We start from the raw sequence: 13,235 nt of genomic DNA, 5'->3' as shown, positions 1-13,235 counted from the left end.
AAACGTGACTTTGTGGCACGTCGACACTCACACACAGAGGGATGAGGAGTGGAGACGCTGCGTGCAGACAGAGCAGTAGCGGTGATCTCTCTGGTCACGGTTGTCCAGTGACCGGAGGAGGGCTGAGAGCATACACACCCAGCCGAAAAATGATAGGCTGCTCGGGGAGGCACCATTACATATTTCCGACCACGTGATTGTTGTATGTGGATTGAATTGCATCAGTACTTGTGCTCAATGTGGTCAAAATGCGTCCCTGACCACCTCCGGATGTGGTTTGGACAATGCGTTTTGGGTGCATTTACATCCGTACTTTCATGTGGTCAAGCACTATCTGATTGCAATCCAATCACCCAAAACGCATTGTAATGCCAGGTGTTAAGGGGGTCACTGAGGTTGTGGCAAAATCTGATTGGTTTAACCGAAAAAGTGGCACCCTATGTCAACTGATTGGAGTTGGAAGCAGGAAAAAACAGAGACAGAGAGAATTAGAGGGAGACTAAAGAGTAAATAAATAGTATAAACATGAAGATAGTCTTCCTGATTGAACTTATGCTAAGCATCATAATAATCCCATTTCTAGAGCAGCTTGTGTTAGGGACTGATCCAAGGCAGAAAGTCAAGTGAGCGATCTCCAGGAAGTAATAGATCTCTGTGGCCAGTCGGAGCAGAATCCTGTCTCCTTCCTCCATGCGGAGGGCCGGAGCAGTGTGGTCGTCTCTTCCCTCATGGAACCAGATGCATTATTGATGGATGGCTGATTGGGAACTCAATTACACAGAGATTACTGGGCTGGCAGACACCGGGACACCGCTACCCTGTCAGAACGATTGAATTAGAGCACAGGAGAGGAGGGAAAGTGTCCTTCAGAGACGTCTCTCCTCTCTCTGCAGACCTCCTGGGGATGCCAAACGGCCACAGCCTAGTTCACTCTCTGACAGATGACCTTCCCAACAACTGTAGGTGCAGCCGGGCAGCCAGCTGGCTGCATAGTGCTGCAAAGAGCGGTGGGGAGAAGCTTATTACAGGCTAACCAGTGTCTGGACAGCGTGGTGTGGTTGTACATTTCTGTGGTTTGTGGCGGATTTAGCGTTTGTGCTTGTGTGCATGCTTATGTATTCCTCAGTTATAATTTGATGTATCAAATGACAGCTGCTCTTCCTTTTAATACTGAAGAAGATGCAATGATGGGAAAGGCTGGGAATGCGAATGTATGTGCATAAATATTGGCATTTCACCAAATCTCATTCATATAACATGGCCCAGCTGAATGAGAATCGTGCCTTGCAGGGTCGTATGCTATTACAAGTTTAATGTGAAATCTGGATCGAAGAAGATGAGAGAAGGGGGCCTCGGCATCTGAAATGGAAGCATTCATCTTCCTTTTCTGTTGGTCAGCAAATGCGCTCAAAGGAAAGGAAAAAGCAAGGCGAGAAAAGCTGATCTCAAAGAAGAGAAATCATTTTATACCAGAACACACGGTGAAGCCTATTTCACCCTTTGGTCCGGTACAACCGGCGATCCCAGGCTTCTGTTTATTGCATTCATCAGTGAAGATATGGAAGACAGCTCTTATGTGCCTGGGGCTTCACATTTCTGCCTCACGGAGCTTTTTTTCTTAGAGGAAAACTCTGTTTATTTTAGACAGTCATTTACAGATGCACTTTTCTTTCTGTATCATTTGTGAAGAAAGCACACATGTGATCACGGACAAGGTTTTCCATTCCTCAAGTGTCTTCTTGTATTGTTGCTATGTCAGTGTGTCGGTGAAGAGAACGACTCTTGAAAGAGACCATTGTTCGGGTTTGCGTTGTCAATGGAGACGGGGCCACAGCTAGGATTAGGTGGACAACAGGCAGCTTTCACCAGGCTCCTGCTTTGTCCAGGTCTTCTCCAACAGGCTGGACACTTTAGAAAAGACACCCCGGTGAGCCTTGCCCCGCTCTGTTGCCCCTGTTTCCCTGAACACTGGGCACGAGTTAGACCCTGGAGAAAAGGTTTAATAAGGAGTGGAGAATAGCCATTAGCTCCCTACCAACCTCTGTTGATGGAGGAGAAAATTGAGGGACCAATAGACCAACAAGATCTATTGGAGTCTGTGACAATCCTGTAATTCCTTTTCCTCAGGTTGAGCCTGACTGGTCCACCAATTCTGAGCTGAAAATAAACTACATCAACCATCAAGTCATTACAAAATGTAAGAAGCCAGAGTTTAAAGAAAATTGGAGTGGTTTCCTGATTTATCCCGTCTGATTCAGCAGACAGTTCCTCACTTATCTAGAGCTGTGTGTATGTGTGTGTGAGCTTCTTGATATTGTGCCTTTGTTCATGGGTTGAGCACCTCTCCTCTCCTTACCATTACCACTCTTTAGTATATACATCCATGCATATGCAGTACATACATGCACACAAATGAGCAGTCTTATTTATATTATTTCCTCCCAGTGAAGTCATAGTGTTACTGGATGCACTCACTCACACTCTTCTGTTTTGCATTCAGATGGTAAACATTGATTTCCCCCATGCCTGCGCTGCATATATGAATTGTCTTTTCAAAATTAAATCAATTTTCAATCAATTTTCTCAAAGTCTTTTCTGCCACAAACACATCTATCAATAGCTGAGAGGATGGCGATAGAGCCATAATTAAGTGAAATTTTATTCACACATACCTGGACCACTCTAGATAGAGCTAATTTGATCAATATCCTATAAATTATTTTATAGAAAACAAGCCAGAGCTGTATCACAGTTAACTGTGAGATGTTCTTACTTGTGATAATTGACACATAAATGTGGCATTTTAAGTAGTGCTGTCAATCGATTCAAATATTTAATTGCGATTAATCGCATGATAGTTAATCTTAATTAATTACAAATGAATCACACATTCTTTATCAGTTAAATGTGTACCTTAAAGGGAGTGGGCGAATATGCATTTATATATTTATTATTGGAAATCCATTAACCCTCACAGGTACTTCATTTAGCATACAAAATATGCTCAAATCATAACATGGCAAACTCAAGCCCAACCAGCAACAACAGCTGTCAGTGTGCTGACTTGACTATGACTTGCCCCAAACTGCATGTGATTATCATAAAGTGGGCATGTCTGTAAATGGGAGACTCGTGGGTACCCATAGAACCCATTTTCATTCACATATCTTGAGGTCAGAGGTCAAGGGACCCCTTTGAAAATGGCCATGTCAGTTTTTCCTCGCCAAAATTTAACGTTTGGAGCGTTATTTAGCCTCCTTCACGACAAGCTAGTATGTCATGGTTCGTACCAATGGATTCCATATTTTTTTTTTACAGGGTATTTTCACCCTAGCTTTAAAACTGAGCCCGCTACAACCAAATTGATTGCCTTAATGCGTTAAAGAAATTGTGGCATTAAAACAAATTTGCGTTACCTTTGACAGCCCTAATTTTAAGCATCATTTTTTGCTGTGAGAAGCTTGTCATTGAAGCTGTTTTGATTGTGAGTTTTCAGTACCAGTTTGCTTTTATCTGCAACACTTCTGTGACTGTGAATAAACTTCAAGGATAAAGTTTCTTTCATCCAGCTGAGTAGGTTGAAAGTGTACAGTGTGCCCTGCGAGTTATTGTTCAGCCTCATGCCAAAAGAGGGAATCCGTTGGAAGAGATTTGAAATAATGAATACATTCATGCAATTTGCAGCTGACCTATTCACAGTGAATAAATGCATGCCATTATTTAAGGAAATCATCTTCATTAAGTAAGCATTTTTGCAAATTAATGTCAGTGACTTGTAGTGTCAAATTACAACTTGCCTCAGTAAGCAAGGCTCTGTTTTGCATCAGTTATCATTTTTGATCAACCTGTCCTCATTTGTAGGACATGGAGAGGAGTGTGCACCATGAGTACCATTAGATATATCCGAGATTTTATTTATTTGATTAAAAGCATGTCTTCATAGATTCCAGGGGAAAATGGTAGTTATGCATTACACGAGTATGTGTGCACGCAAAGTTCAGTGACCGAAGCTGGATCGAGGGAACTTAATCGTGTTAAGTGTCTTGCTGCAACCCTGTCTCCCACAAAATTACATTCCAGTACAACTAAACTGCATAACCGAAATACTTTTTGAGGGAAACATATTTTCTCCTGGATTAAGGTCACAGTTTTAAAAGGTTTTAAACATGTGATTAATGTTGTAAATTGAAACAAAACAAAAACGCAGCAAAACTACTTAATTAGGTTCAGGCAACAAAACAACTGGGTTAGGTTTAGTAAAAAAACATCATGGTTTGGCTTAAAATGACAATGACATTGAAACAAAAAGAAAATGCAACGCAACTACTTAGTTAGGTTTGTTTTTTTACTTAAAATGACTTAAAAACAAAATGAAAACGCAACAAATTACTGTTTCACACGGGACATGAACAGCGGACTCCTGGGGAAAATTTGGTGTTTGTTGGACCCCTCTCCTCCTACCCATCCGGAAGTGGACGTTCTCGCTTGTTATAACCGTTACTTTTCAATAACGTTTTTAGTCAACGTATTTTCATTCACAGTTGCTCGATATATTACGTTATTATTATATTACAACTGCTCTGCGCGCCGCTCATTGTACTACGTCACTCGCTGCGGCCGTCCGCAGACTTGCAAATTTGTGATATGTATATCCTTCCAAACGTAATTGAGAATGTAGTTTAGTTGTATGGGAATGTAATTTTTAGGAGGCAGGGCTGCTTATTGATAGTTACTAGTGTTAGATCCTACAGCTAGTGGATTAGCTCACTGTCTTTAATTACAGCTTAAAAGCTGAAAGGATGTACACACACACACACACACACACACACAATAATACACACAGTTTAATAGGTTTTAATCTACTGTGAACATTAAGGAATAATCCCATGAGCAGCACTCACCATCTAATTGCTTTTCTTTGACCGTAATTTTAGCTGTTGTCATTGTAAATCGACATGAGAGGCATTAAGAGCTGTAGTCCAAATGCCAGCAAACACTAGGACTGATCCATGGAGCTGATGAGAAGATCTCCACATCTGGAGTTAATGTTCGACTGCATAAGGATTGAGTCTTGTCAGCACCTTCTCCCCTTTATCTCCCCTAGTTTGTCTGCCTGTTAGCCTACCTACTTCCTCAGCACAGAAAACAAACCAAAGACACTGAAACAACACAAATACCCACAGATTGTAATTTGAAAGAGCTAGAAGCCCATTTAAAATCTAATTTCAACTCCTAGACAGTGTTGATTTTGTTAATGAAAACTATGATGAACTATGTTCGCCAATGATCTTTTTTTCCATAACTAAGATGAGATGATGACGAGACGGCACCAACGTCATGAAGCACTAACGGTGGCGATATCAAGCATGCAATGTCATTGACAAAAAAAGACTAAAATGTATTTTTAAAAACATAAACACTATACCAAAATCTCTCTTAATTTTTGTCACTCTGTCTCGTGGCGGTGCTAAGTCCGTCTGTCCTTCTTGTCTCACACCTCAGTACTGACAATTTTGCTACTATAATGCATTAATTCGGCGTTTGCGGGTCGGGTCCGGTTCGGGTGGTTGAGTAACGGATAGTTTTATATGTTGGGTGGGCGGATTGGCTCTCATAACGGACCGGTGGGTGCGACTGAACCGTGCATCATTAATGAGCGCAGTCAGGACTCAAACTAACTGCAAAGCTGCATTCTTCATCATTCAACCTGTGTTTTTCATCGGATTATAATAAGATAAAATTGTATGTGAAGTAAGTTTGACTAAAATGACAGAAATGTTCAATATAATCTGATGACTAAACAGGACTAAGATTAAATAAAAAATATCTGACAAAATTACGAGAAAACATTTTGACTAAAATCGTTTGTCAACTAAAACTATGAAGGATGAAAATGACTAAAACTAATAAGCATTTTTGTTTTCTAAATCTAAAATAGCTGCCAAAATGAACACTGCTCCCAGATCTCCATATGTCCAAAGACCTGTTTCCATGCCCTCTTGCATGCCTGCATGGCGTAGAAAGTTCAGGTTTCACAGCTCTGAGTGTCACATGTCCCTCTCCAGATTAGCAACATGCATGGACGTGACCAGAGACCCTCTGACACTACAGGCTCATGCCAACAGTGTATGTAGCAGAGAAAGTCCATGTGTGTTGTGATGTATTGAGAGTTGGATTGATGTGTTCCAGCGTGTTTTGAAGAGTTTGTTTGGCTGGCTTTGTCTGTAGTTCCTCTCTGGTCAGAGGTCATGATCAGCAGCATAATGGCAAAGTGAAAAGAGTTTCTCTGTAAATGCTACAATAGAATTTCAACAAAAACCTCACGCATTGAGCAGCCAGCTAACACAGCCGTATGTTTTTCAAACACTCGCCCACGTCTGAAATGTGAAGCTATTCATCGACCTGTGAAGTCTGTGAGTGTCTTATCACTTCAGAGCGGTAAATCTGATGTGTCTGTTAAGTTCTGTGAATGACCTCTGTGGTGTGTGTGTGTGCTGCGTCAGTATCTGTGAGCGCTGTCAGTGTGTGGAGCCTTGCCACAGGGTTTAACCCCTCTGCATTGATCCCCAGGTTGCTCAGGGCTGCCGCCTAATTCTCCAATTTTCAGCTGTTAGAGATAGAATTGGAATAATAAACAGCTGAACCTCCCACTAATAATCCTGCTGACCCCCCCTGTCCAGCTCTTTCTTACACACACACACACACACATTGTCCCTTCCTCCACTGCTCGGCCAGCCCTCTTCGGGGGCAACTGGGGCTGGAGTAGAGTTTCTCACTCTGCCCTAATCTCGGCCAAAGCCCCGGCACTCGCTCCCTTGCTCTAATGAAATGATATTAGCCAACCTTGGGAGCCTGGAACTGATTATCACAACCCACGCACACATTTGTGGATTGTTTATGGATACGTAAAAGCATGCACAATCCTTACACACACTCCTCAGCATAGGCAGGGTGCATAGTTTCTCATGCTTCATTGAGCTTTTAGATGCTTTCCCAGGAGGGGGAGTAATGCAGGAAATGACATGAAATGTGTGTTTTGAAAACAAAAAGTACAAAATTTGTCTGGCATCTTTTTCTGCTCACAGGCCAACATGTTTGAATTTGGATGTTTAGTTTCCCCGAAGTATTGCTTTGGTCTGGCCAGTGCACACAGTCCTGGGAACAATTATCTACATCCCGAGGTCATAACTGAGGTCTGGTCCACTCAGGTCATATAGCTGTTCACAGCCTCCAGATCCACAAGGCTCCAACCTCAATGGTTATCTACAGAGTCTTTATTACAATGTCTATGGACTTTTAGATAACAGGGGCATTGTTTTTTATGTATGTTCGCTAGACAAATAATTGCCATTCCACTGATAATCCATTAATAATCTTATTCTATCTGTTCTTTCTTGCTTTCTTGCGGAGGGGGAATGGGAACTCGGAGGAGCAGCTTGTCATAATGAGAATAGCGCTGATGCACCTTAAAGGTCAGTCCACCTTAAGAAAGCCTGAGCCGAAGTTGTGGCTAACTTCGGGGCGAACCCTTCAGTAAACAGACTGTTGCAAGCAAGCAACTCTTGAAGAGTTGTAGCATTTATTCACCAACAGCCTAAACTGTACACACACTGCACTGCTACGCTCACAGCTATAGCGTTACTGCTGACTTCATACTCGCCATCAGTCTGTCACACACGCTCTCTCTATCTGTCGATCGCACACCGACACTTGCGTTAACGTTAAGTACATAACCTACGCAGTTATTACTTAAAGGAGTTGGCTACTTGTATAACACATTTTCATCTTAAAAATACATAATTCCTCGATGCTTAGGCCCGGCGGGGAGTCAACTTAGGATGCAGTACACTGGTGGAAACCCTGGTTAAGCTACTTCATTTTTTATTTTTTTATTTTTATGTAAGATACTACGATCGCAAACAGTGTCACTGTTTACATGATTTACATACATTCTTTGGGTGGTGTATTTCCAGTTTTTTGAGTGGTATGAGACATGTAATGTGACTGGCTGAAAATATGTGGATCACCACACCCCTCCTATTTATGTTAATATTCCACTTCACCCGACCACGCAGCATTCATATGACGGCTGGATTACACCATCACTGTCCTTACACACATGGCCCAGCACTTTGCCAGTTTTCTGATGTTGGGTGTAGGGATGAGTCATGCTTTTCAAATAGTCATTCAGTTATAAAAAAATCTAATAGTTTATATGATCTTGTCTTAAAAAATAAATTTCTCTTGTTTTTACCGTCACAAATGTGTGTAGCATGTTGAGTTCAGCTCTTTCTCCATCGCTACAGGTGTGTGACTGTGTGTGGTGCTGAGCTGGGAGATGTGTTTGAGCGCCGGCGCATCGTAAAACACAATTTATTCAAACTCGACAGAAACTAAATAAAACTCACAAAAACTGTCTTAGTTAGTCTATCCACGGTTGCAACAATTTGGTCAGTTAATTCATCAAGTTGGATGTGAAAATGTGCCGGCTCTACACGCTGTTTTCCCCCAGACTGATCAAATAGTTCCCATAGTTTTTGCCTGAAATTCCCATGGCTAGTTAGGTGTGAAGGTGTGAAGGTGTGCAGGAGGTCGATTGTATTATATTTTCATTAGGAACTGCAACTTTGACTCCCTCCCTCTCAGATGAGGAACTATGTCTATACAGCCATTAAGCATGATATTTTGCTTAGCTAATCACCCTGTGGGCTGCGCTGCATGCAGATTTTCATTTAATCTAATTAGGTATTATCCTGATTCATCAGTTTGGCTCGATGAAGCCGGCTGACCTGCTATCATAGTTCATCGTTGGGCGAACAACCTGCTGAATGGAGGTGTTGAGTTGACCTGCCCCAGAGTATGAGGTCAAACACTAGCGTGTTGACCTGTACCCTATGTCCATTCAGGAGTCATTTTCAGCCTGCCATGGCTCTTTTGTCTGCCTGTCATATCTCTCCATTAACCTCCAACCACCAGGAACCTACGGCACCTCCCAGCCCTGACAGTAACCCATGTCCCACATTGTCCGCTGGACTGAATGTCCTCTGAACGTTTGGCGAGCCTGAGCCGTCACAAATGTGCAGAAATATCTGTATGCATGTCAGAGAAGGGGGCGGGATCTTGACACTGACACCTGTCAACAGGGTCTGAAATTAACACCCGCCAAACGCCAAATACGGGTAGATTTCCCGTTTGGTGGGGAAATCTCTCGCTTATTACTGTTACAATTATTAAAATGTAAAAGAGGCATGTGTTGATGATGTGCCAACGTACTCTGCTAATGTTAGCTTCACAGGTTTTTACGTCTAAACGTAACGTTTTCGAAACATATATCTGCTTCCAACCTCTCTGGGTCACTATTACACGTGCACGTTTAACCATGACTAGTTTGAAATCTGCAAAACCAGCCTGAAAATGAAGAAAATCTTAAACCATTGCATGAGAGTCTATGGAGCAGAGCCGTATAGTTGTCTGAGCTTGCCGATGCTACGCTATGATTGGCCAGTCTGCGTTCGAGGACTTAGCAAAGAGTCATTTAGCTATTATGTGGCGATATTTACAAGGAGTAAGCCAACCTCTAAAATGAAAACCCACTGACGGAAAGGCGGACGAAGCACATACAAAAAGAAAGTTGTGTGAGAAATAGAGGTTTGGAGATAAAGGAGTTGTAGGAGGCTGGCTACAGTACGATGCTGAGGCATGAGTTGTTCTGTGTTGCCAGTATTCAACATAATACCTTATTATCTCAATGAAATGTACTGAAACTAATGTGTATGTGTGTTATTTTGGCTGGTAAAAATACATGCTTGGCCAGTGGATTTTTTTCATCTACCAGTCTTCTTTGCTGTTGAGTCAAAAAGTTGATTTTGGACACTGCCTTTCAAAACAATCAGTCATGTGACTCAGAAACTAGTCAGTACAGGCGTACCTGCTCTGTCTCTGCCTCATTCAAACTCTCTTTCAGTCTTATTTTTCTCAGTTTTTGGCTCGTCTCGTGTCCTGGGGCCCTGAAGTCTTTGTGCTTCAGTAGTGCTGGGCTCAGCAGGCTGCCTGTGTCCACACACTGCTGCCTCAGCACTAATAAGGCAATAGAGTGATAGAGAGAGCGCCAGAGTTGTCTGCTTTCAACATCCCTACTCAACCGTACCCTCGGCTAACCCCCCACAGAGACACCATTAGCAAATCTATTGAGGATCCCATATTAGGGAAAACATTAAGGAGTCTAATTGTGGTTCTGAACTGGGACTCGCTGGGTGTGTTAAGTTTTGTAACCACTCTAATGAGTTGCAGCGTTTCCTCCAACGGGTTTATTGCCCTACATTCCAATTTGAGCCATGTCACTGACCACTGGGGTATCTACTAAAATAGCTCAACCCACATGTCTTAGCATTTTCAGAGGCCATGTGTTTAAAGGATAATTACTCTTTATTACAACTTGGATGTTATTTTTGTAGTTTGGGCAATCAGTTCTATATAACAGTTATAACATTGTACTCACTAAAGTACCCGGGAACACACTGACATTGATATAAGAGGGTCTGACAAGCAAGAAACACAAGGTGTCAGATGATCACATAGGTTGAAAACAAGCCAACATTGCATAGGAAACTGCACAGTAAAATTGAGTGTGTGCGCCCAACGTCAAGGTAGGCCAAAGTAGAACCAAGAAGCTGGTTGGCAAATTGATAATGGAGAGGTTTTATTTAAAGGGCGGGTCCATCTGCGTTCGGTTTAATTTTTTTTCAAATGGAAACGCCCACTCAGACGTTGCAAAAAGCAGTGACGTAAGTTACAAAATTAAACTAATCAATAAGGTGATGAATAATGTGAACTCTAGCTGAGTCAAAGTTAGCTGTGCTAAGTTTGGAAATAAAATTTCTACTTTTGTGAATGGACTCTGGTGGCTTTGAAGAAAGCGATATAGTGGCTTCAGTCCCCCGTCAGAGAAGGCTGTCTGACGGCGAGGTAAAGCAGCTGTGGACGGGAGCAGCAGAAAAACGTATTTTAGCCACTTACAAAAATCAATATCAGTTTAAGTGTACGCTATGTTTAGAATATTTTTACAGCATTACCTCGCCATCAGCCAGCCCTTTCCGACGGGGAACAGAAGCCAGACCAGACACCGTTCACAAAAACAGTCACTTTACCCTGCAGGACACGGGAGTTGCTGGTGTACTGCTGCATCGATCGGTTAGTTAGTTGGTGTTATTTTGTGACTTTCGGATCCGAACTAACGTGGCGTTCACAGCAGTACAATGCTTAGGTTCCGTGCCGGTACTCCTGTTTGCTTCTCCAAACTGGGGGCGTGCAGACTGCCATCTAAGTTTCTGTTATACACTGACTACATAGATGTACCGTATACATACTGTACTTGAAGCAGCGTCATCATGCAGAAACCTACGTCAGGTCACGTGGGAAAATGTTTTAAGAATAACATTTTGATGCTAAAACATACATTCTTTTACCAAAATTTGAATGTTGGGATTTGAATACATGAGGAACACCACTGTGAAGCTACAGAATGAAATAAAAACCTCACAAAAACAAAAAAAAATGTACCTGCCCTTTAAAACTGCTTTAAAACTGCTAGTGTCTCTTGTCCAGACTGACTTCTTTTTTAGAAATGTCGGTGCGTTCCTACATCTTACCATTTAACTTGTTCATTGTATTGATAGGAATGCCAAAGGCAAACTATGAAAATATAGTTAATATAGTTAACCAAAATGATCCTTTAATGATAAATGTGAGAAAGTTATAATTAGACTTCATCGAGAACTAGCATGGCTACAATACAGGGTGGTTCATTCCATGTCAGTAGGCCTCCAGGCTGCTCTAAGAGTAAACACTTTCCACAATACTGTCACATGATGAGGAGCATGGGATGCTCTGGACACCAAACATATGATCACAATGTCCCTCTCTATTTTCAGCTGGTGCGCTCACTCTATATGCTCACTTGTATAGGAACATTTTGGGTGGACCGTGTGCGTGTGTGTGTGGTGTCCTGTAGCTTGTGTGGCAGAGCAACATTGAAACTTGCCAGGAGTAGCGGCTCCGTGTAACAGGAGGAGATGACTTGGCCATGTGGCCCTCAGTGTGGCGCTAAAAACAGCCTGACAGCTGCGTGTGAAGAGCGAGTAAATAAAACTGCACCTGACCATGAGGTAGATGGAGCTCGGAAATATTTCTGAGTGACATAAATATTTGATCATAAATGCATCAAATATATTCAACACTATTGTAGTGTTTACTAGAACTATTGCATGTCTAGCTTTTGGAGTTTGTTCTCTTTGAAAGGTTTTACTGTGAATACCAGAAACCCACTCAGCTAAAAAGAGAAACCGTGTTGTTATACAAGGGCTGGAATCCTTTCTTTCTTATTTGTGTGACATGTATCATTGGCATTAACAGTGTGAGAGCAATGTGTTTATGACTTGAAATTGATTACATGACAGTTACTGATCCCAGTAACGCTCCTTTACATCAACACTTTAGGGGGGTCCGCTTGTTTGCTGTTTGACCAGGTGGTGAATGGACTTGGCTAGCTTCCTCCCCAAAGGAAGGAAGTCCAAGGCTGGGCACCAAGCCCTAAGGAAGTGCGCCGGGCTTTGATGCAAATTTTCGTAATGGCCAAACGGTGGTATTACAACTTCTGTGTCCGTCACGTGATGCCATTGGGCCCAACAATACTTTTTCCCACTGGCACTTGACACGGGCAGACACGGGTCTTGGGGTATGGGGTATGACGCATGCTCAGTGTAACTGGAGCTGTGGTCTTGCATTGCGATTGGCTCAATTTCGGCGAGTGCAGACCAGATTTTACTGTGCATGTGTTGTACCCCAAAGATATGACGCGTTGTTGGCGCATGACCCGGCCTCTTTCAATAAGCCTTGGATCAGTTGAGGAAATATCAAGCACCGCCCACCAGCCGGAACAAACTTTCTAATTTTACAGCTAAACAGAACACTACAAGATGTTTCTGAAAACATTTGAGGAGAGAAATTGGCATTACAGTAACAGAATATGGATTCATATTTGATCAGCGCTGCCTAGTTTGACCGTTTGATCGGATTTTGCGAATGATTGACAGATGCCTCCGTTGAATGAACAGCCAATAGGAACGCTCTCTCTCTGAAATGACCTGTGATTGGCCAAAGTCTCCTGTCACTAAATTTTTAAAGCCTGAAAACAGAGCCATGAGGAGCTGCAGAAGTCTACAATATATTAATATTAC

This window comes from Sebastes umbrosus, chromosome 6, assembly GCF_015220745.1.
Source record: "Sebastes umbrosus isolate fSebUmb1 chromosome 6, fSebUmb1.pri, whole genome shotgun sequence".
Lineage (NCBI taxonomy): Eukaryota > Metazoa > Chordata > Actinopteri > Perciformes > Sebastidae > Sebastes > Sebastes umbrosus.
This window is presented reverse-complemented; position numbering follows the sequence as displayed.